Genomic DNA, 22123 nt, shown 5'->3' on the forward strand with positions numbered 1-22123 from the left:
GGGTTTTGTGTGTGGTATGTCTGTCTGTTAATTGTCTAAACCCACTGAATGCAGAATCATGTAAAAAGGGGGTGTGGGGGCCAGGAGTAATGTACATGAAGGGATTTTGTCAATCCTTCATTTTACAATCCTGGGCCGTACTCTGTATCCAGACCTAGAAATGCCTTGGAGAAAAGGATCTATACAGAGTGGAGACAACTAGCAAAGACAGGAGTGCTGCAAAGTAATGGAACCCTTTTTGAAAGAGGACTCAGTATTCCATAATCCACTTCAAGAAGACCAGTTCTGGGTGCAGGGCACAGGTATTATATTAACAAGCTTTGGTCTGCACAATCCTTTTTTCCCCTTCCAGAAGATCTAGCCTGGGATCTTGCCCTAGCTTCCCTGAAAATCCATGCAAGAACCTTGGGGACAGGTTTGAAGCAAGACATTGGCTTCCTTTCTCCAGATTACACAAAGCAAGTCTTCTGTGGAGACTCAACTTTCCTCTCTTAACAACGATAGCCTTTGCTTTGAATTTACAATCCAAGTACAATATGAGATCCAACAGATGGCTCCAACAAACCCAGAGAGAGAGGGATGCTAAGTATCAGCACAGCTTACTTATTGCTCAAGACCTCACCCTCCTGTTTCTGACCCAAATATTAGAGCGGTCTCAAATGTTGCCAATTCATTGATGGAGAATGAGGAAGACTCCTCTTAGATATGTGCAAGGGAGACTTTTGGTCGGCTCTGCATTTCTTCAACGTGACACTAGCCTCTTGCTTATCTAGGCAGAGTTTTATCTTCTCTTGGAATGAAAAAATAGTTCTGTCCCCAGCATTCTGTTCATACCTCTTTTTCCTCATACCAGTTGCAACCCAAAAACTGAGAATTGAGTTATAGGGTAGAATCCAGAGTCTAAATTGGGTTGAGATTCTCTAATGCCTTGGAACTTGTGTAGTTAGATCTATATGCAAACTAGGAGTGATGCTATCATTCTGATCTGGTAGCAACATACAACCGCTTCGCACAGACAGAAATGACTAGAGAAGATGCGAGGCAGTGGTGAATCCGATCACTGGTTAGTAGGATTTACATAAGAATACTTTTCAGAGTGGTCACTGTGTTAGTCTGTATCAGCAAAAACAATGAGGAGTACTTGTGGTGCCACAAGTACTCCTTGGTGTTTTTAGAAGAATACTTGTAATCTAAGCTGTGTTCCTTACTTTCAAACCTTGAATTCATTTAATAGATACTAGTGCTTTGTTCCTTGTTTCTGAAAGTCTCTTCCTTCAAGCTGTTAAACTTCCTTATGCTTACATTAGAAAGCTGACTTTACTTCCATCCGCAAATGGTTAAACTTCTAGACCAAACAAAGTTGCTTTTATTGGCTATGGAAGGATCTAAATTGGAGCTCCAGTGGAAGAGGTGCTAGTCGCAACACCAAAACTTTCGAACTGGGACTAGCTAAGAAGCTGTCTGCTTTTTGGGGTCAGAGAACTCCGATGCAAGTAGCATCTGACACTGTGAATCGGACTAAGCAGCTAAACATTTTTATTTCCTACACTAAGTAGGTTTGAAACATGCCACTTCCTAGCCATACGGAATTTCAAATTAAGATGTTGTGTACATTTTTTTTAATGGGAAACCATGGGATTGAAAAACCCATTTAAAGCAATTTGCTAGTTCCCTTCTAGAGCCCATTATTGTGTCGTCCACAGCATCTACATAAGATATAATACTAATACTGTTACATTCTGCCATGGGAAAATTTGCTTTCTATTTTAATTAAGAAACCTTTCCTGAGGCTTCATTGGCGATTCTCATGTCATGCTGTGGCTATTGACAAAGCTGTAAACACTACATGCGTTAGCAGCAGTATATACAATTGGTAAGCCTGTGTAACTTTTTGGCATGTTGGTTAGTGTGTTAAATCTTGAAAATCTGTCACTAAACACAATGGAGGAAAAACAAAAGTTGGCCCAGATATGTGGCATGTGCATTCATGTTTAATATTGGAATTTCTGGTATGGCCGGTGACACAGGCCAGCTTCTGTTGTACAGGCCACAGTCCAGATACTTAAGTACCATACTAAAAATAACATGACTATTTTAGACAGGGACCCAGTTAGGAAGAGAATAACCTGTAGCTCTCCAGTCAGTAATCTGAAGCAGTAGGCTGACGTATGACAAAGTGCAAATAAACCGTTCTGTTCAAAATGTTTTGCCTACTCCTTTGCCAGTTTTGCTGTGACTACCTCAATGCATTCTTAGAAACCTCTTCACAGATAGAGGGTTCTCCTTTTTGTAAAAGCAGCTGTGCTCTTCATTTCATACTTCAATATGCAGCGTGTAATAGCATTACGGCTTTTAAATCCTCCTGCGGTGACTTGTGAAATTCCTAGAAGGCAGTGTGTGGAAGGGGGATGAAGAAGCTGCCTTAAGTCCTCTGTTACAAGTAGCAAATAATCCAGGTCACAGTACAATGGAAGAAGGGCAATGACCTAAATTGTTGAACATGTGTGCGCGCGCACGTGTCTGCATCTGTGTGTGGAGCCAAGGAACAGGCCGCTGGAGGAGAAGGCAACTTCCCTGGCTTCCCCCACCTGCAGCAAACCAGGGGGACAGTGATTGAAGTTACTGAAACATGGTTTTCTTTCATAACTGTGTGTTCAGGTTCTACAATCCAAATAATTTTTGCACATTTAAGCTGTTAGCAGTAGGCAGTTTTTGCAGTGATTTCAGCCGTTGTTGTTTTTTGTGACATTGCTTCAGCACCGGTTAGGTCACTTGACAATCATAGTAAAGCAGTGATTCTCAGTCGGTCTGCTGCTTGTTCAGGGAAAGCCCCTGGCGGGCCGGGCCAGTTTGTTTACCTGCCGCGTCCGTAGGTTCGGCCGATCGCAGCTCCCACTGGCCACGGTTCGCCGCTCTGGGCCAATGGGGGCTGCTGGAAGCGGTGCGGGCCGAGGGATGTGCTGGCTGCCACTTCCCACCGCCCCCATTGGCCTGGAGCGGTGAACCGCGGCCAGTGGGAGCCGCAATCGGCCGAACCTATGGACGCGGCAGGTAAACAAACCAGCCCGGCCCGCCAGGGGCTTTCCCTGAACAAGCGGCGGACCGACTTTGAGAACCACTGTAGTAAAGCATATAGCTCTCAAACTTGAGCAATTTTGCTACCTAAGGAAAAAACAGAATTCCAAAACCTAGCACATGATTCCTCCTATCTTTAAAGTGAACAGTCACCTTGCACTTGATTATTTGCCTTAAAAAAAATTCTAAACAGTCTTCAGACTTAACTTGGGCCAAATTTTTCATCTTACTGTTTCAGAGATTCATGATTGAATAAGTTCTCTATAGCTATTTTTGTTGACTCCTCTATCCTAGTAATTTGAATGTTTGAAATACCTTGGTTCTGTTGGTATAGAAGTCGTAATGCTTTCTTGAAACTAGCATCAGTTTTATTACAAGATCAAAAGTTGGTGGGGAGTTGGGGGGTGACACATTGTAGCATGGACTTTCAATTAATAAAATAAAGCAAAGAGCAAATAGATTTCTGAAGTTTGAAAGCTTCTATATGCAATGGTCTCATTTTAATGAGGCTCTTACACAGCTTTGTACACAAAGGCCTGGTCTACACTAGGCGTTTATGTCGAAGTTAGCGCCGTTACATCGAATTAACCCTGCACCCGTCCACACCGCAAAGGTATTTAGTTCGACATAGAGGTCTCTTTAATTCGACTTCTGTACTCCTCCCCGACGAGGGGAGTAGCGCTAAATTCGACATGGCCATGTCGAATTACGCTAGGTGTGGATGGAAATCGACGCTAATAGCTCCGGGAGCTATCCCACAGTGCACCACTCTGTTGACGCTCTGGACAGCAGTACGAGCTCGGATGCTCTGAACTGCCACACAGGAAAAGCCCCGGGAAAATTTGAATTTGAATTCCTTTTCCTGTCTGGCCAGTTTGAATCTCATTTCCTGTCTGGACATCGTGGCGAGCTCAGCAGCACTGGCAACGATGCAGAGCTCTCCAGCAGTGATGGCCGTGCAATCTCAGAATAGAAAGAGGGCCCCAGCATGGACTGATCGGGAAGTCTTGGATCTCATCGCTGTGTGGGGCGATGAGTCCGTGCTTTCCGAGCTGCGATCCAAAAGACGGAATGCAAAGATCTACGAGAAGATCTCTAAAGACATGGCAGAGAGAGGATACAGCCGGGATGTAACGCAGTGCCGCGTGAAAATCAAGGAGCTGAGACAAGGCTACCAGAAGACCAAAGAGGCAAACGGACGCTCCGGATCCCATCCCCAGACATCCCGTTTCTACGAGGCACTGCATTCCATCCTCGGTGCGGCCGCCACCACTACCCCACCAGTGACCGTGGACTCTGAGGATGGGATAGTGTCCACGGCTGGATCCTCGGACATGTTAGCGGACGGGGAAGATGAGGAAGGAGATGAGGAGGACGAGGCAGTCGACAGCGCTCACAACGCTGATTTCCCCGACAGCCAGGATCTCTTCATCACCCTTACAGAGATCCCCTACCAACCCTCCCCAGCCGTTACCCCGGACACAGAATCTGGGGAAGGATCAGCCAGTAAGTGTTGTAAAAATCTAAACATTTATTTGTAACAGAACAGGAATATTAACAATTTAAAAAATGGGTTTCTCATGATTAGTTTGATTAGCTTAACGGTTCAGTCATGGGCAGTGCAACTATTGAAAAAAAATCTAGCAATGTCCGGTTTTGCATGATTGTCCTGCCCAAGCCGCTCTACTGGTTAGTCACTGCTACAGCAGCTACAGTAAAATGCGGTCTATATGTCTGGGGATGGAGCAGAAATCCTCCTGTGACATCTCGAGGAAGCTCTCCTGGAGGTAATTGGAAATCCGCTGCATTAGGTTCTTGGGGAGAGCGGCCTTATTGGGTCCTCCGTAGTAGGACACGTTGCCACGCCACGAGACTATCAAGTACTCTGGAATCATTGCTCTGCACAGCATGGCGGCATACGGCCCTGGTCTTTGCAGGCTTTCCCGGAGCATTCTCTCTTTCTCGCTGTCAGAGATCCTCATGAGGGTGATGTCGCTCATGATGACCTGCTTTGAATGAGGTAGGGGAATGTTAGTGTTGGGACTGCTTTGCCGTTCCTTTACAGAACTGTAACCGCTGGTTTGCAGCCACGCGGTGGAGGCGGGAGAGGGGCAGCCGAAAGGGATCGTTCCCGGGGACAGCCGCGAGGGTGTGGGACAGGAGCAGACTTCCTGCTTGCCGAATTGCTGGCAGCAGGGACTGACATTGATTTCAATGTGAAATGAGGCCATTGCTAATATTAAAGTTTTAAGCTGCCACGAGTCTACGGCTTACCATGTCTGCCTGCAACAGAAATTCCGTTCTCCTGAGAGGCTTCTCAAATGTGCTGTAGAAGACCCCAGGCACTGAATGCGAAGGCCGAGAATTCGACCTTGTGCTGAGTGCGCATGTGAGAGGTGCTGTGCATGGTCTTGTTAACAGAGAAAGACTATGTTCTTTGTTCACAACTACATTTATCTTTCTGAGGAATTCACTCCCTTTTTCCCATTCCCACAGCCCCATCTGCGACTGTCTCACAACCTAGCCTGTCATCACACTCCCAGAGGCTAGCGCGGATTAGGCATAAGAAGAAGAGGACACGGGAGGACATGTTCTCGGAGCTTATAGCCTGCTCCAGAGCCCAGGCAGCACAGCAGACCCAGTGGCGGGAGAACTTGACCCGAATGCACCAAGCCAACATGGATCGGGAGGAGAGGTGGCGTCAGGAAGACCAGCAGGCGACTCAAACCCTGCTTGGACTAATGAGGGAGCAAACGGACACGCTCCGGCGCCTTGTGGATGTTCTGCAGGAACGGAGGCAGGAGGACAGAGCCCCGCTGCAGTCCATCTCTAACCGCCCTCCCCCGCCACCAAGTCCCATACTCCCCTCACCCAAAGTGCACAGAAGGAGAGGCGGCAGAGTCCCTGCTAACTCTCACTCCACCCCTGCAGAGAGCTCGAGCAGCAGAAGGCTCTCATTCCCCAAAATTTGACAAGTTCTTTCCTTCCCGCCTGACACAAGCCCCCGTCCAAGTTTCACTTTCCCAGTTCCATGTTTGGTTGATAATAAAAAATACGTTTCTGTTAACTACTGTTTCCATCATGTTCTTTTGCAGGAGGGGGGGATAGGGGGTTGGTAATTCGACAGGACAGTCACCTTTGGCAGGGTATATAGTCGGGGGCAGGCACAGCAGCAGGGCACATACATAGTGCAGTGATGCAGTGACTAGTTACCCTGGTTAGTCTGGGAGGTTGTTTTCATGTTATGTGGTGGGGGGTGGGTTGCTCTGTGACTTTGTGGCAGGGGAGGGCAGTTACAGATCTTAAGCGGCGGTCCTTAGGCAGGATCACAGAGCCACACAGCAGGGGATCTGTAACCGTCCTCCCCCTGCCACAAAGTCACATAGACCCCCCCATACACACAGTCCCTATCAGGAGGGGTGACAGGCTCCGTTGAAACAACCATCCCACCGCAGCGGAGCCTGTCAATCCTTGAGTTTAGAAGCTGCATTCGCGCCACTACAGTACACCCGCTCCGCACCACAGTCTGCGTCCCAGTTTTAAAAAATTCCCGCGAATACAGTATTAAAGAAAACGGTGTGCTTTAACAAAGTAGAACTATTTTTATTTTGAAATGTGTGTTGGAAGTGGGGTGAAGGGGGTATGTAACTGGATAGGATAGTCAACATTAACTGGGCAAAGAAACGGGGGCAGGTTTAGCTTCTCAATACACAAACTTTAAAGTCACAGGTTACCCTGCTCACTCAGGAACTTTGCTTTCAAAGCCTCCCGGATGCACAGCGCTTCCCGCTGGTCTCTTCTAATCGCCCGGCTGTCTGGCTGTGAGTAATCAGCAGCCAGGCTATTTTCCTCAACCTCCCACCCCGCCATAAAGGTCTCCCCCTTGCTCTCACAGAGATTGTGGAGCACACAGCAAGCTGCAATAACAATGGGGATATTGGTTTCGCTGAGATCACAGCGAGTCAGTAAGCTTCTCCATCTCCCCTTGAGACGGCCAAAAGCACACTCCACCACCATTCTGCACTTGCTCAGCCGGTAGTTGAAGAGTTCTTTTTCAGTGTCCAGGGCGCCAGTATAGGGCTTCATGAGCCAGGGCATTAGCGGGTAGGCTGGGTCCCCGAGGATGACTATAGGCATCTCCACATCCCCAAGAGTTATTTTGTGGTCCGGGAAGTAAATACCTTGCTGCAGCCGTCTAAACAGACCAGAGTTCCTGAAAACACGAGCGTCATGAACCTTGCCCGGCCATCCCACGTAGATGTTGGTAAAACGTCCCCTGTGGTACACCAGTGCTTGCAGCACCATGGAAAAGTAGCCCTTTCTGTTAATGTACTGGCTGGCCTGGTGTTCCGGTGCCAGGATAGGGATGTGAGTTCCATCTATGGCCCCACCGCAGTTTGGGAATCCCATCGCTGCGAAGCCATCTATGATCGCCTCCACGTTTCCCAGGGTGACTACCTTTGGCAGCAGTACATCAACGATTGCCTTGGCTACTTGCATCACAAGAACCCCCACGGTAGATTTGCCCACCCCAAACTGGTTCGCGACTGACCGGTAGCTGTCTGGCGTTGCAAGCTTCCACAGGGCTATGGCCACTCGCTTCTGGACAGTCAGGGCTGCTCGCATCCGGGTGTCATTGCGCTTCAGGGCAGGGGACAGCAACTCACAAAGTTCCAGGAAAGTTCCCTTCCGCATGCGAAAGTTTCGCAGCCACTGGGATTCATCCCAGACCTGCAGCACTATGCGGTCCCACCACTCAGTGCTTGTTTCCCGTGCCCAGAATCTCCTTTCGACGGCATCAACATGACCCATTGCCACCGTGATGTTCTCGGCGCTGGGTCCCCTGCTTTCTGAGAGGTCTGTGCTACTCTCAGACTTCAGGCCATCACCGCCTGACTTTTCTGCATCTGCCTCAGGGAAAGGTGTATGATAAGTTGCGAGGCGTTGAGAGCGGCCACAACTGCAGTGATGGTTGCAGCAGGCTCCATGCTCGCAGTGCTGTGGCGTCCGCGCTGTCACTGACTAGAAAAGTGCGCGAACTGATTTCCCGCCGGCGCTTTCAGGGAGGGAGGGCGGGAGTGATGGACGGATGACGACAGTTACCCAAAAGCACCCTGGACACCTTTTTTTTACCCAGAAGGCATTTGCGGCTCCACCCAGAATTCCAATGGGCAGCGGGGACTCCGGGAACTGTGGGATAGCTGACCACAGTGCACCACTTCCAATGTCGACGCTTTCCCCGTTAGTGTGGACTCACAAAGTCGAATTACTGTCCTTAGTGTGGACACACACGTTCGACTTTGCAATATCGATTCCAAAAATTCGATTTAAGTAAAATCGAACTACTCTCGTAGTGTAGACAAGGCCAAAGTCTGGTATTCTTTAAAACCTAAGATTTTCAGTTTTCCTTTTCTAGTTGCCCAGCCTAATGTAGAAAAGTAAAAAAGAATCTTCCTTGGTTTTTATCTTACACAGTGTTTTCAGTGGTCTGCACTGACATCTAAAGCATGTTAAAGCTTGTACCTGGTGAACTCTCATGGGAATGGAGTGTGGAAGACACCCTGGGTATGGATTATGTTAAATAGTTTGGGTTATACCTGGGAGGGACCGGGGGGGCGGTGGCGGGAGAAGGAGGAGGGCAGCTTTTGTCCCGTGCTTGTCTGTCCAGCAATCCAGGGAACACAAGTTGTACGCTGCCCGTACTGCTGCAGCGTACAAGAATTGCTGTTGAATTTTCATATCTGGTGCCAATTAACTGTAGTTACAGGTCCATATCTAACTGTTAAAGGTGCAGCCCTGTGGAACTGAAGCAGTGAGGTCTACAGCTGTTCCTGGCTCTGACACTGGCCTGCTGAGGGACCTTGGGCAAGTCACGTGCCTGTGCCTCTGTTTTCCTATCTGTATAACTGGGATAAAGATACATAGTGCTTTACAATAGATATCAGTAGCACCAGCCAGAATAATGCCTGGCTCTTGGATTGGCTTTAAACACCATAGACTTTAAACTTGACCAACTGACCTCAGACTAACTTAATTGCTGGTGTTAGTGTTATGGAAGTACAAGAATCCCTGGGCGGCTCCACTTCACTCCTTTACTTCTTGCTCCCCAGCCATCAAAAAGTTTTGGGGTGGGTGAGGTTTGGTGGGGAGAAAAAGGATGGATGAGAATGACTAGCGTGTGGTCTGCATCTTGGCTTAAAACTGCCAGGTCTGTTTTGGCCATGCCACCATGTCTGCATTCTAGCCTGTAGGTCCCAGTCGGCCATCATCATGAAGATGCCCTCCAATGTCCCTGTTAAATTGACTTCTGGGCCTCTTCCTCTAGGCTAGTGGGTCTTCCTTCCCCATATTCAGGTTATTGCTTTCTCTCCTCTGAACATAGGGTCCCCCTTTGAAGTCCCAGTAACGAGAGGTAGAAGTCTTAAATAAATGTCTAGAACCGGGGTGGGCAAATTACGGCCCGCTAGCTGTTTTAATTTGACCCTCGAGCTCCCGCTGGGGACCAGACTCTGGGGCTTCCCCTGCTCCTGCGCTCTGGTGTTGCAGCCAGGGAGCAGGGTCAGGAAGCTGCTCCATGTGGCTCCCGGAAGCAGCGGCATTGCCCCGCTCCAGCTCTTATGCATAGGGGCAGCCAGGGGGTTCTGCTCTGCATGCTGCCCCTTCCCCAAGCACTGCCCCCGCAGCTCCCACTGCCTGGGAACTGCGGCCAATGGGAGCTGCAGGGGCGACGCTTGGGGATGGGGCAGCGTGCAGAGCCTCCTGGCTGCCCCTATGTAGAAGAGCTGGAGCGGGGCCATGTTGCGGCTTCTGGGAGCCGCTTGAGGCACCCCCTAAGCCTCTCCCTATGCCCCTACCCCAGTCCTGATTCCTCATCCTGCCCTTGGTCCCCTCCTGGAGCACCCTTCTACACCTAAAACTTCTCATCCCTAACCCCACCCCAGAGCCTGCACCCCCAGCAGGAGTCCTCACCCCCCCCGCACCCCACTCCCCAGCCTGGAGCCCCCTCCTGCCCCCTGAACTCTTCATTTCTCGTCCCACACCCCAACCCCAATTTTGTGAGCATTCATAGCCTGCCACACAATTTCTTTTCCCAGATGTGGCCCTTGGGCCAAAAAGTTAGCCCACCCCTGGTCTAGAAGCAGGTTGTAGCAGAATGAAGTCACGGAAACAAATTTCTTAGAGTAAAAGTTCGACAAATTAAGTGTTCTGTATTGAGCTTGTATTGGCTTGCTTGGTATAGACCTACTAAGATCAGCACGTTTTACAAAACTCTCTTACCAAAGAATCCTGCTACATGGTCAGTGATCTCATGGGCCCCAAAAGCTTTGGTGATACGATAAGATTGCCAGCTACTGATATAGACTGAACATCTAGCCAAACTGTCTTAAGGACCTAGCCAAGATCGATCCAGAAGGCACTTGATCTGCAAGGAGGCTACACCCATTTGGGATTTTCCATGATGAGGGTAACTTGTTTATGAAACTTAGTATTGCCCTGTGAAACTTAACACTTAGCTTCTTAATGCTACAGCCTGAACAGGGTGGATTTGATTTAAATCATGATTTAAATCACTAGTCAGGAAGCCTCGATCTAATCATGGTTTTCTACATCAAAGTGCATTCTTGTTGGTTGTTATAACCTTAATACATATTCTTCACAACTCAGAGATAGATGTAGGTTTCATTTTTAGAAGGTACACACTATACATTTTTAAACAGTGCTTTATTTTGAAAACGTTTCAGATTAGTTTTACGGCTATATCAGAAAATGAATGATTTGTTATTTCATTTACCAAAGGTAATTGAAGCAGATATTTATGAAGTCATTGGAAGGTGAACTATTTCCAGTTCAACAGGTTAATCGTTAATATTTGGAGTATTTTCTTGCCACAGTGTATTAGGAGGAGAACATCACCAGACAGACATTTTAAATTGTTTTATGTAACTAAAATAACGTTAGGTATTCTGGATTCTCTCTCTCTCTCTCTCTCTCTCTCTCTCTCTCTGTAAATCAACATACAATATTTTAACACAACAAGCATATGTCCCTCGCTTTTCACATTATCTCCAGACTTCTTCTCCTTGTCCAGATCTATTCCATCCCTAACAATCTTCTATATTCATTGAACTTTTTGAAACTTTGCACGTTTAGAGAGAGGTAAGGGATTGACTCTGTGCATACAAATTTGAAGGACAATAGGGTTGAGATCTGTTATTTCTCACCTCTATATGTTTATTTAAAAACATTTTTGCTGTTAACAAGCATGTTACCTCTGGGGAGACAAATCCATAGTTTGAGAACTGCAAAACTAAGCATCTCCAATGGTATCTTCTAGACTGAGCACTGAGTCCCATTGAGTAGATAGATTATTTAGGATAAATCTTTCTATACAAAAGCCTGTGGAACCCCATAAGTTTGGGTCCCTAATCCATGAACTATTGGAACTCATTTACAAAACTTTTCTTAAACATTACATGAATATATTGTCTCATACTATAGAATTAGAAGTTATAATCCTTATTCCATGATGAGATATCTTTGAGCTATAATGTATCTTAATTAAAACTATCTTTAGATAGGTTTTTTCCTCAAAGCATTTTATCAAAAATATCTGTTTTTATTTAAATCGATCTTAAAAAAAAAAACAAAAAAAAAAAACAAAAAAACCACTGATTTTTATCCAGCCTGAGCCTGAATTGACCCACTGTTGTGATGGATGGGACATTTTGTACATCATTGTTTCAAGCTGCTTGAAGACTAGATAAAAGCCTGCATTAGTAAACCTGGGAAGGCTTTTACTCACAATCATGAGGGCTAGAAACTTCCTTTAAAAAGCTTGGAATCTACTGCACAATACTGTGACGAATGGTGGATTTTGTGACAAACCATACCTGAAAAATAATTGGTCCTTGCCACATGCACAGCCCCATGACCCCGCCCCCAGCACTGTCCAATTCTATTATTCTTGCACTTCATGGGAGAGGGACAAGAGACGGACAACAGTGTGTCTTCTACCACATTTCTGTTTTTCAGAACATTGCTTATCCATACAGTGCTAACTATTGAAAGTCTGTTCATTTCATAGGCAAGATTAACAATGGTCTTGTTAGGAAGACTAAAATAAAACCAAGTTGTAATTGACAAAACGAAGGGCTTGACATGTTCATACCTACTTTGTAATCACCAATTTGCGAAGTTCAGTAATTCTCTGTTGATCTCGTATCATTCAATGTGAACTAGCAAGGTACTGTTTAAGATCAGAAGCCATAAACTGAGCTACAAAATGTCAAATACTAAATTACAGTCAGGGGTGAGACTATGAAATAGTCTCCCAAAGGAGGGAAGCCACATTGTCATTCGGAGGACAACTCAGTGATTAGTTTTGAATGTTTTACACACACTTCACTAAATATTTGTGCATGTATTTGCACATTAAATAGAATTTTTAGAACTTGCAGCACTGCTGTATTTTCCTTAATGAACACTTGTTGTGCCAATGAATATCCCAATTTGATTCCCACTTGACCAGAATTCCAATCTCCCTTCCTCTGCCAAAGGAAGCAGCATAAGCAGATGACTGTATGAGGCTGGAGACATCACTGATGGCCTCTTCTGTGGATCTCCTGCTTTGTCCATCTAGAGATCCCTGGGTTAATGCCAACTATTCCTGTGCTCAGAGTTTTTAGCTATTTATCAGTTAGTTTCCCCCAGCTGGCTCATTAGAACACTAGTGTTTTGCCATTACAAGAATGCAGAGCAGTTGCTTTCTGTGCCCTTTGCAGGGTTGTTCTCAGCCTACTTTTGCTACTTTCTTCCTCCTCTGATTTTGCTTTTGGACTCCTTTCTTACTTAGAATCTTGTTAAACTTGTGCTCTCCTGAGGACTAAACCTGCATGTACCAAAAGGTGGTGGGTGAGCCACCATCAAGGTTGAGGGGTAATACCCTATCAAAGCATGTAGTCCATTCCATAGTCCTGGGATTCCTAGTATGGTCCTGTCCTTGGTTTTGCTCAGCATTCTTGCTCCCCCCTCAGTAAGTAGTGGTGTCAAATGCTCTACCTCTATGCTTGGGTGGTCATATAATGTGAATCGCTGCGGTACCTGCCTCTGCTGCTTCTCCTAGTTTTCTCAGCAGCAGAGAGAAACTGACATTCTTGTTGTTTTGCTGCACTGCTCTACAGCCAAAATGCTTCTGAAATAAATGTAGTCAAACTTTACTAATTCTGGGTCACGGAGAATGAAAATGATGCTTAAAATTGTTGATTGGTTCTAGTTTTCAAGATATGCTATTGGGTCAGTATATACGACCCTTGACTTGGAAATGGCGGAGGATAAGTGAGTTATAAAAGGAAGGGATCTCAATTTAAACCAGAAATGACTAAAATACATCTTTGACTGGATCTATGAATAAATCTATGACTGGGTTTGGACAGTACTTGCTTTTTAGGCAAAACAATGAATGATGCAATCTGAAGCTGGTATTGCATCATACATGATATGAATTGCATCATGTTATTCCTAGAAGTCATGCATGATGCAATCATAACGAAGCTTACATCACTCTGCTGAACAAATTGCCCTATATCAGCTCTAGAAATCATACAGTGTCATGCTCTCTTATTTGTCAGTGTTTGATTTCGCAAAGGGATACATTTCTGTTTAGCCAAAGTGAGCAGAGATGCCTCGTACTTGTGTGAACAGTGCAGATAACTTCTGCTATGTTTGTGGTGAAGTGACTTTTGCATCCCAAAAGCGCAGTATAAGCACTATGGTTAAGAAAGCCTAACACCTTTATTTTGGCTGCAAAATTGGAGATCAGGACAAGAGGTGGGCCCCACACATATGCTGCAACACTTGTGCAACAAACCTTCACCAGTGGTTGAACAGGAAAAGGAAATCTATGCCTTTTGCAGTGCCAGTGATTTGGAGAGAGCCAACAGATCATACCAGCAATTGTTACTTCTGCATGGTGCCTCCAGTTGGGAAAGGTGTGTCAAAGAAGAAAAAGTGGATTGTGCATTATCCAAACATTCCATCAGCTATACGCCCAGTACCCCACGGAGAAGGACTGCCGGTTCCTGATGCACCAGAATCATTCTCACTTGAGTCAGACGAGGAAGAGGATGAAACTTCTGGTCCTGAACCATCAATGTCACAGGACCCACATTTTCTCCCATCCTCCTCCTCTGAACCACACCTCATAACACAAGGTGAACTGAATGACCTTGTCAGGGATTTGGAACTACTCAAGAGTAAGGCAGAGCTGTTGGGCTCCAGACTACAGCAGTGGAATCTCCTGGCAGATGATGTTAGGGTTTCAGTGTTCCGTGACCATCAAAAGGATCTTCTCCCATTCTTCTTCATGGAAGGTGATCTTGTAGCCTGCAACAACATCGAAGGTGTGATGGCAGCCCTCAACATCGTTCACGATCCAGATGAGTGGAGACTGTTCATTGATTCATCGAAGGCGAGTCTTAAAGCTGTTTCACTGCATAATGGCAATGTTTTGCCATCAATTCCAGTTGGTCATGCAGACCATATGAAGGAAACCTGTGACAACATGAAACAACTTTTGAGGTGCATAAACTATGACCAACATCAGTGGCAGCTTTGTGGCGATTTGAAGGTTGTTGCTCTCTTGCTTGGTCTGCAGACTGGATACACAAAGTACTGCTGTTTTCTCTGTGAATGGGATAGTCGTGCAAGAGATTCCCACTACATCAAGAAAGATTGGCCACTCCGACAGTCATTGGAGCCTGGGAGGAAAAGTGTTCAGCATCCACCACTTGTTGAATCAAGGAAGATTGTGTTATCACCCTTACACATCAAGCTGGGTCTGATGAAGAACTTTGTCAAGGCCATTGACAAAACACAAGCAGCTTTCAAGTACCTCCGTGGAAAATTTCCAAGGTTAAGTGAAGCTAAGATAAAGGAAGGTGTCTTTGTTGGTCCTCCAGATTCGTGAACTTCTTCGAGATGATGCATTTGACCATGCACTGCGTGGCAAGGAAAAGACGACATGGAAAGCCTTCCAGTTAGTGGCAATAAATTTTCTCGGAAACAACCAGGCAGACAACTACAGGTTGTTGGTGGAAAACCTCCTCAAGGCATACAAAAGCCTTGGTTGCAACATGTCATTAAAGATACATTTTTTGCACTCTCATCTAGACTTTTTTTCCACCAAACTGTGGAGCAGTGAGCGACGGGCATGGCGAGCGATTTCACCAGGACATTGCAACAGTGGAGAAATGCTGTCAGGGCAAATGGAGCCCATCAATGCTTGCAGACTATTGCTGGACAGTGACAAGAGATGCTCCATTTAATGAATACAAGAGACAAGCTAAGAAGCGCCGAGTAGACACTGAATAGGACTAAACTATGTACATAATAGTTTTTTGCCTTTTGTTTCATAATAAATTTTATTTATATAACCCTTTAAAAATCAGCAAAAGGGTTTATATAGTGGATACATAGTGTACAAGTGTTTACATACAGGTGAAATAGTATCATGTAAAGCAACCATAAACACATGAAAAGACCTAGGTTTACAATTTATGATTAAAACTCTACTATCTACACAATATATATATATAGACATAAAATGTAAAAACTTTAAAAACTTAAATAAATATCTTAGAAACAGTAGCCCATCAGTTGTTTTAGTTCATATTTGAATTCAGCACATCAGAATACATAATAAATAGTGCATTTTATCTCTGAAGCAGACGATTTCTCAAAAATTGTAGACCAGTGTAACTGGAGGGTTCTGAATGGCTGTATGCAATTTACTGGTGTATTGTGGAATACACTGCTCTTAAGGAAATCTCTGCACAGCGGAAGCATTGCACCTGTTTCTCTGCATCCTTGGGAAGAGAGCACTGCATAGGCTTATATATGGAAGATTAACTCACTGAAAACTACATCTTAGCCTTCACACACACACTCATGGATTAGGCCTGTCTGTGATAGCCGAGAGATGGTCTTGTGTTCACCACTAGCAAGTAGACTTATCAAACTGCTCTTGCAAGGGGGGTGTGTGTGTGTGTGTCTTCTGCCACGGTTCCGACTTCTTTTCCAGATTAAGGAAATGGAAAATCTCTTGCTATTCTATTATGCCTCTCTAATAGTAAAGGTGAGAGATGGAATTTGAGTTAGAAATGAGAAAGATAAATGAGAACCAGTAGTAGAAAATCCAGCAAAATTTTATCTCTAGTTTTTAGGAGGGATTCTCCTTCTGCAGCATCATAAAGGGAACAAAAAACCCACTTAAATTCTCTCTGGCCAGCTGTCTGATGCAGGTATTGCATAAGGCTGCATTAATAGCCAAACACAGGTCACGTTGCAAGCAATAAGTTAGAGGTGGGGATAGCATGGGTCTGCTGGAAGGGTAAAGGAATGGGGCACAATATATAGCACCACAGTGAGTCTGGCTTGTGTTGTTGCCCATAGACAGCTAGGAACGGGTTGCTAAAACAAAGACCACTCCTTCAGGGCTTAGAGACACACAGTTCCCTTATCTTGGGTAGGGTTGCTAGGTATCTGGTTTTTGACTGGAATGCCCAGACGAAAAGGGACCATGGTGGCTCCGGTCAGCACCGCTGACTGCGCTGTTAAAAGTCCAGCCAGTGGCACAGCAGGGCTAAGGCAGGCTGCCTGCAACTCCCAGAAGCAGTGGCATGTCCCCCCTCCAGCTCCTATGTGGAGGCATGGCCAGGCGGTTCTGCGCATTGCCCCCACCCCAAGCGCTGGCTCTGCAGTTCCCATTGGCCAGGAACTGTGGCCAATGGGAGCTGCGGGGGCAGTGCTTGCGGATAGGGCAGTGCGTGGAGCCGCCTGGCCGTGCCTCTGCGTAGGAGCCGGAGGGGGGGACATGCTGCTGCTTCCGGGAGCTGCTTGAGCTAAATACTGCCTGGAGTCTGCACCTCTGATCTCCTCCTCCTGCGCCTCAACCTCCTGCATCAGCCCTGATTCCCCCTCCTACCCTCCGAACCCCTCGGTCCCAGCCTAGAGCATCCTCTTACACCCCAAACCCTTGATCCCTACCGCCACACTAGAGCCTGGACCCCCCCTAGCCAGAGCCCTTGCCCCTCCTCCCCTTGCACCCTAATCCTCTGCCCTAGCCCAGTGAAAATGAGTGAGGGTGGGGAGAGTGAGCCACCTGGAGGTGGAGGGGGATGGAGTGAGTGGGGGGTGGGGCCTCAGAGAAGGGGCAGGGCAAGGATGTTTGGTTTTGTGCGAGTAGAACATTAGCAATTCTACTCCTGGGCTACATCTAAGTGTGCTGCTCCTTTTGTAGACACTGTATGCTATCCACTCTAATCCAAAACAGAAATCTGTGCATGAGGACATATCTCTGTAGGCCTGGTTAATATGAGGTAGTACTGAAAAAATCACTAATGGAAGACTTGCAGGCTAATATAACTTGGATTTTTCATTCCACTTTCTTTTATGCTATTAGTGCTGTTTAAACTTCAAGTATATCTAAAATTAAAGGATCAGGAAAAAACCAACTTATTTGCATTATTGTTTCATGACCCATTAGTAGCAGTTAAAAAATTCAGCTTCTCTACAATTGAGAGACTCTTCTGTGAATGAGACTTTAGGTAAAGCAGAGAGAATTTGTCAGGAGGACAACACTTTTGGTTTTCTTTAGCAAGGAAGTCTCTGATTTATATACGTTATACTTCTTGGAGAACCTCTTTACTGTATTTCTGCGAGGAGAGGTTAGAATATTTCCTCCGGCAGAGAAGTCCAGGGAAGAGGGAACTCTTCTGTACATGAGCTGGTGAGACATGGAATTTAGCGTGCATGAATAAGTATCAACTGAATGGAATATTATTTCTCCACTAATCACTGCTGCTGTTCAGGCATTTCAGCTATTTAATATGACGTGGTGAACATGGACGGTCTGCATCTGATGCACCTTCAGCTTCTCCCAACAACTTCTAAAATGCAATTTTCAATGCAAAACGAGCAGCAAATCCATCTTAGAATCTGGAGGCAGCATGAAACTGATTTTTTTGTTCAACAGATCTGCTTGCTTTTCTAGACTGCAAGGGAGGTGGCAGTGATAGGGCTTGGGGTGCAATGCTCTATTAGGTTCTGCGACCTTATCTACACTAGAAAGTTGTCCCAGTAAAAGTTCTGCCAACACAATGCTATTGACAAAGCTATTTCAGGAGAGTGCATTAACGTAAAGTCTAATGTTAAGCAAAGGACATGGGACCTTGCCTCCAACATGCAACTGTTCCACAATGAGTAATATCTGCAGCCTTCTCTACAGTGAGGTGCTTTAGCAATTGTTACCAATGGCCTAAACAATGGTTGTAAAATGTGTATGCAAACACTTTCACCACTGGAGCTTGACCAACAGTGGGAAAGTTACTAAAGTCTTTAGATGCAGCTTGTTTGTTGATCCCAGGATTGGAATAGCAGGTATTGCAGGTTTGAATAGAGATGCAAGCACCTCCCCACCTTGTGACTGTAACTGGTGCTATTTGTTCAATACCCATGAGAACTTTCAACTTCAAATGCATCTGAATAACATATTTAGGTTAACTGCAGTTGAAACGGCTTCCTACAAATCTTGGTAGCTAAGAATACATGCGTCTGCTAATATATAGTTGTGCTGACTCTCAGGCTGCCAGAAATGATGAGGTTCCAACCAGATCCCCGTTAAATATCCCCAAAGGATAATTTTTTTATTTTATTTTATAAATGGAATCTTTCACTGTAGACACACAAACTGATGGAAAAAACATTTCCATCAATAATTGAAATTTAGGTGGGCAAAGAAAAAAGTGCTGCTTGAGAACTTATTAGACTTGGGCCTTGGCTACACTTACCAGCTAGTTCGACGGCTGGAAATCGAAGTTCTGGGTTCGACTTATCGCGTCTAGTCTGGACGCAATAAGTCGAACCCGGAAGTGCTTGCCGTCGACTGCGGTACTCCAGCTCGGCGAGAGGAGTACCGCGGAGTCGACGGGGGAGCCTGCCTGCCGCGTGTGGACCAAGGTAAGTTCGAACTAAGGTACTTCGACTTCAGCTACGTTATTCACGTAGCTGAAGTTGCGTACCTTAGTTCGAATTAGGGGGGGTAGTGTAGACCAAGCCTTGGATTTAAGGAAATTTACTTTGTATATTTTGAAATGTAAAGTTGCCAATTGGTGTTCTTAATGGTTATAAAGCTTTAACTTTTTGATTTGATTTTCAGTGTCTGTAATTAGTTTGTCTGACCTCCCCTCATAATTTCCCACAACTTTTTGAAAATTTAAATAAAAATAAATAAGGCTTAAATAAACATTTGATATTAGCCATCTATATCTATATAAAAACTGAAAGGTTGGCCTGGCAGAATTTGAGTAGTCCTGAAAGAACAGGAAAGTAGCTTCTTCTAATGTAGATTAGTTGGCAAAATGTCATCATTCGCTTTTGGGAGCTGCGCAGAGCCAGGGAAGACCGGGAGCCTGCCTTAGCCCCACTGTGCCACTGACCATACTTCTTACGGCCCAGTCAGCGGTGCTGACTGGAGCCAGCAGGGTCCCTTTCCAAGTGGGTGTTCCGGTTGAAAACCGGACACCCGGCAAATTTACACAGAATTTCCCTATAATAATTCCTTTTGAACTGGAGTATATCTCTTTAAATAGACATCCAATCTTGATTTTAAAAGTGGTCAATGATGGCCACCACAACCCTTGGTAAGTTGTTCCAGTGGTTAATTACTCTTATGGTTAATTTAACCATGAATTTATTGATCTAGTTGACAGTAAGGATCAAAGAAGGAGATAGGGTTCCTTTTCTACTTGTGGGCTTCATCTCTGCAGGAGTAAGTCAATAACAAACAAATTTACACTAACAAACACAAGGAATGCGATCAGACGGCCACACTTCAATTGAACATCAACACACAGATTAAACATTTCTATAAAATTTAACTCATTCATGAGTTATTTTTGTTCAGTGTGTATTCTGTTTGGAAAAGATTAAGACTCTAGGCCTAACATGTCCTACCTCCCAGTTTGTTGTATGGCAATGTGCAAGTGGTTTTCTCTGTAGGTCATTGTACTTGCTTGAGGAGGCTGGGCTGCCCATAGGCCCGATTCCTCAATCCTAAGAAGTAGGAGATGATACCCGCTGAGACTCTCTTAAGCATGCTTCCCTTCCTGAAACCAAAAATCTCAGCCTGCATTCTACATCACAGAATGCCAGTAAGTGTTCGGCATTCTGAAAAACTTAATCCAACTCAACACTTGAAAACAGCTACTTAATTACAGATAAATTTCTTCTTCTCTTCATTGTTGGCCTCCAAGTAAATTTGAATGTCTGGAATATGGCACAGTGTACATTCCCCTGCTGGATTTTCAAGGGACCCTAAGGATGTCATATGCCCATATCCCATTGAATTACAAGAGATTTTTTGGTTTTCCCAGTTTCCCTTAATTGGATTTCAGTCTGTATTTGAAAAATGCTCAAGTCCCATTATCTTTAAATAATGCATCTCATTAAAAAAAAAGATCACTTTTTATTCCCCCTTAAGTAAATTCTAAGAGCTTCAGCAATCTTAGTAATGATCACACAACATAAATTAAGAGCTGTATATATAGTCTTAGGCTTCTGTCTGTTTGAAGGAGTTATCAGTTTCCCTTTAACTAAACAATCTTAAGCAAGACATCAGTAACCAGCAGCAATCCTGAAAGACTGAACTTTCCATAATTGAAAGGTTAGCTGGACATATAATGGAAAGTCAAATTAGTAAGAGGTTTTGATAACAAATGCTCCTGACTTGATATGCAGATTGTAGGGGTGTGTGTGTGTGTGTGTGGGGTTTAATATATATAATATAAAAAACACAACACACACGCACCCATCTAAAAGTGAATGAGACTGGTTTTCAACCTGAAGTGCTAAAGTAGAGTGAGAAAAGGTAGATGTCCCTATTCAGCCAAGAGAGCAGATACTGCCTCTGGTTTCCTTGTGTAGTCTTCTGTCCCAGCTTACAAGCACACTTGTTAGTGGGATTGAATTTTAGCCAGCTTGCTCTTGTCTCAGTCTGATTGCCAGTCAGGTACTCTGTACGAGATGACTAAACTGAGTCCAAGGAAACAGAAGCAGAGCTAGGTGTCTTCTGCTTACAGATGACGGAACTCAGATGACCCCAATAAAATGGCTTGGGTTGGAGTGAATAAACCCCTCTCTCTCTCTCTCTCTCGGTAGGCAGAGCTTCTCCATCTGACTCTTTAGTGAAGATAATTTTAGATAACTGAACTGAAAGAGCACCTCTCTGGACATACTGACCTTAGAAGCAAAAGGTACATGTGAAAACCTGAGTTTAGAAGTGCAGTATGATGACTAAGAGACCACCTTTGTGGATAGCATTATTCAGTGGCAAAAAACTACAGTAATGCAGAGTTAAAGTTGCGTGGTGATAGGTCATCCTGCTGCAGAACATGGAGCTGAGCAAAATTCAAAGTTCAGAAAACCAGGAGAGGCAGAGTGAAGGTTCCCCTGGCAACCTTAACTCTGTTCTCATTCAGCAATGCCCCAGTGTGCCCCATGAACACTGATACATTTTATTCTGTCTGTCCCACAGTTCACCTCCCTTTTACAACCCATTCACTCACCACAGGATTCCATCTTAATGCTATTGAATGATAAGAACTTGCAAGCCTGTGGATTTTAGAGCACTCTGAAGCATCAGCTTTTAAACAGGAAGGCTAGAATGATGTTTGTTTGGGGGGGGGGGGGGGGGGCTCCTCTACCTATCCGTCTACAGTATAGGAGGCTCTGAAAGGTGTGAGGTGTCATGTACTTGTCAATTGAAAAGGACACCCCATGGAGATGAGTACAACCAGAAAGCATAGCTCTGACATGGGTGAACTACACTATCACTTCAGGGGATGTACCCCTCCACCCTCCTGAGTGCTTTAGGGCCTGTGATATGCATGAAGTATATCTGTTCTCAGCTCCCCACTCAAAAGGGTAGGGCTTCCCCAGATCCCGACTTGTATGGGGGCAAGGTGGGGGCCTCAGACCAGGCCAAAAGGGGAAG

General features: G+C 45.2%; 1 protein-coding gene across 2 annotated transcripts in view; it reads left to right on the forward strand.

Moving 5' to 3' along the window:
* The window catches only part of GRB10 (growth factor receptor bound protein 10), a 213466-nt gene that overhangs the window by 26180 nt on the left and 165163 nt on the right, over nucleotides 1-22123 (forward strand). Inside the window, exon 1 of one of the 2 annotated variants that reach the window (XM_054019011.1) lies at nucleotides 21289-21383. The exons of the other annotated variant lie outside the window; for it this stretch is intronic. The gene's annotated coding sequence lies outside the window, so the exon portion shown is untranslated. Of the gene's footprint in view, nucleotides 1-21288; nucleotides 21384-22123 lie in introns of those variants that run through there. 2 annotated transcript variants of the gene reach the window in all.

This window comes from Malaclemys terrapin, chromosome 2 (assembly GCF_027887155.1).
Source record: "Malaclemys terrapin pileata isolate rMalTer1 chromosome 2, rMalTer1.hap1, whole genome shotgun sequence".
Lineage (NCBI taxonomy): Eukaryota > Metazoa > Chordata > Testudines > Emydidae > Malaclemys > Malaclemys terrapin.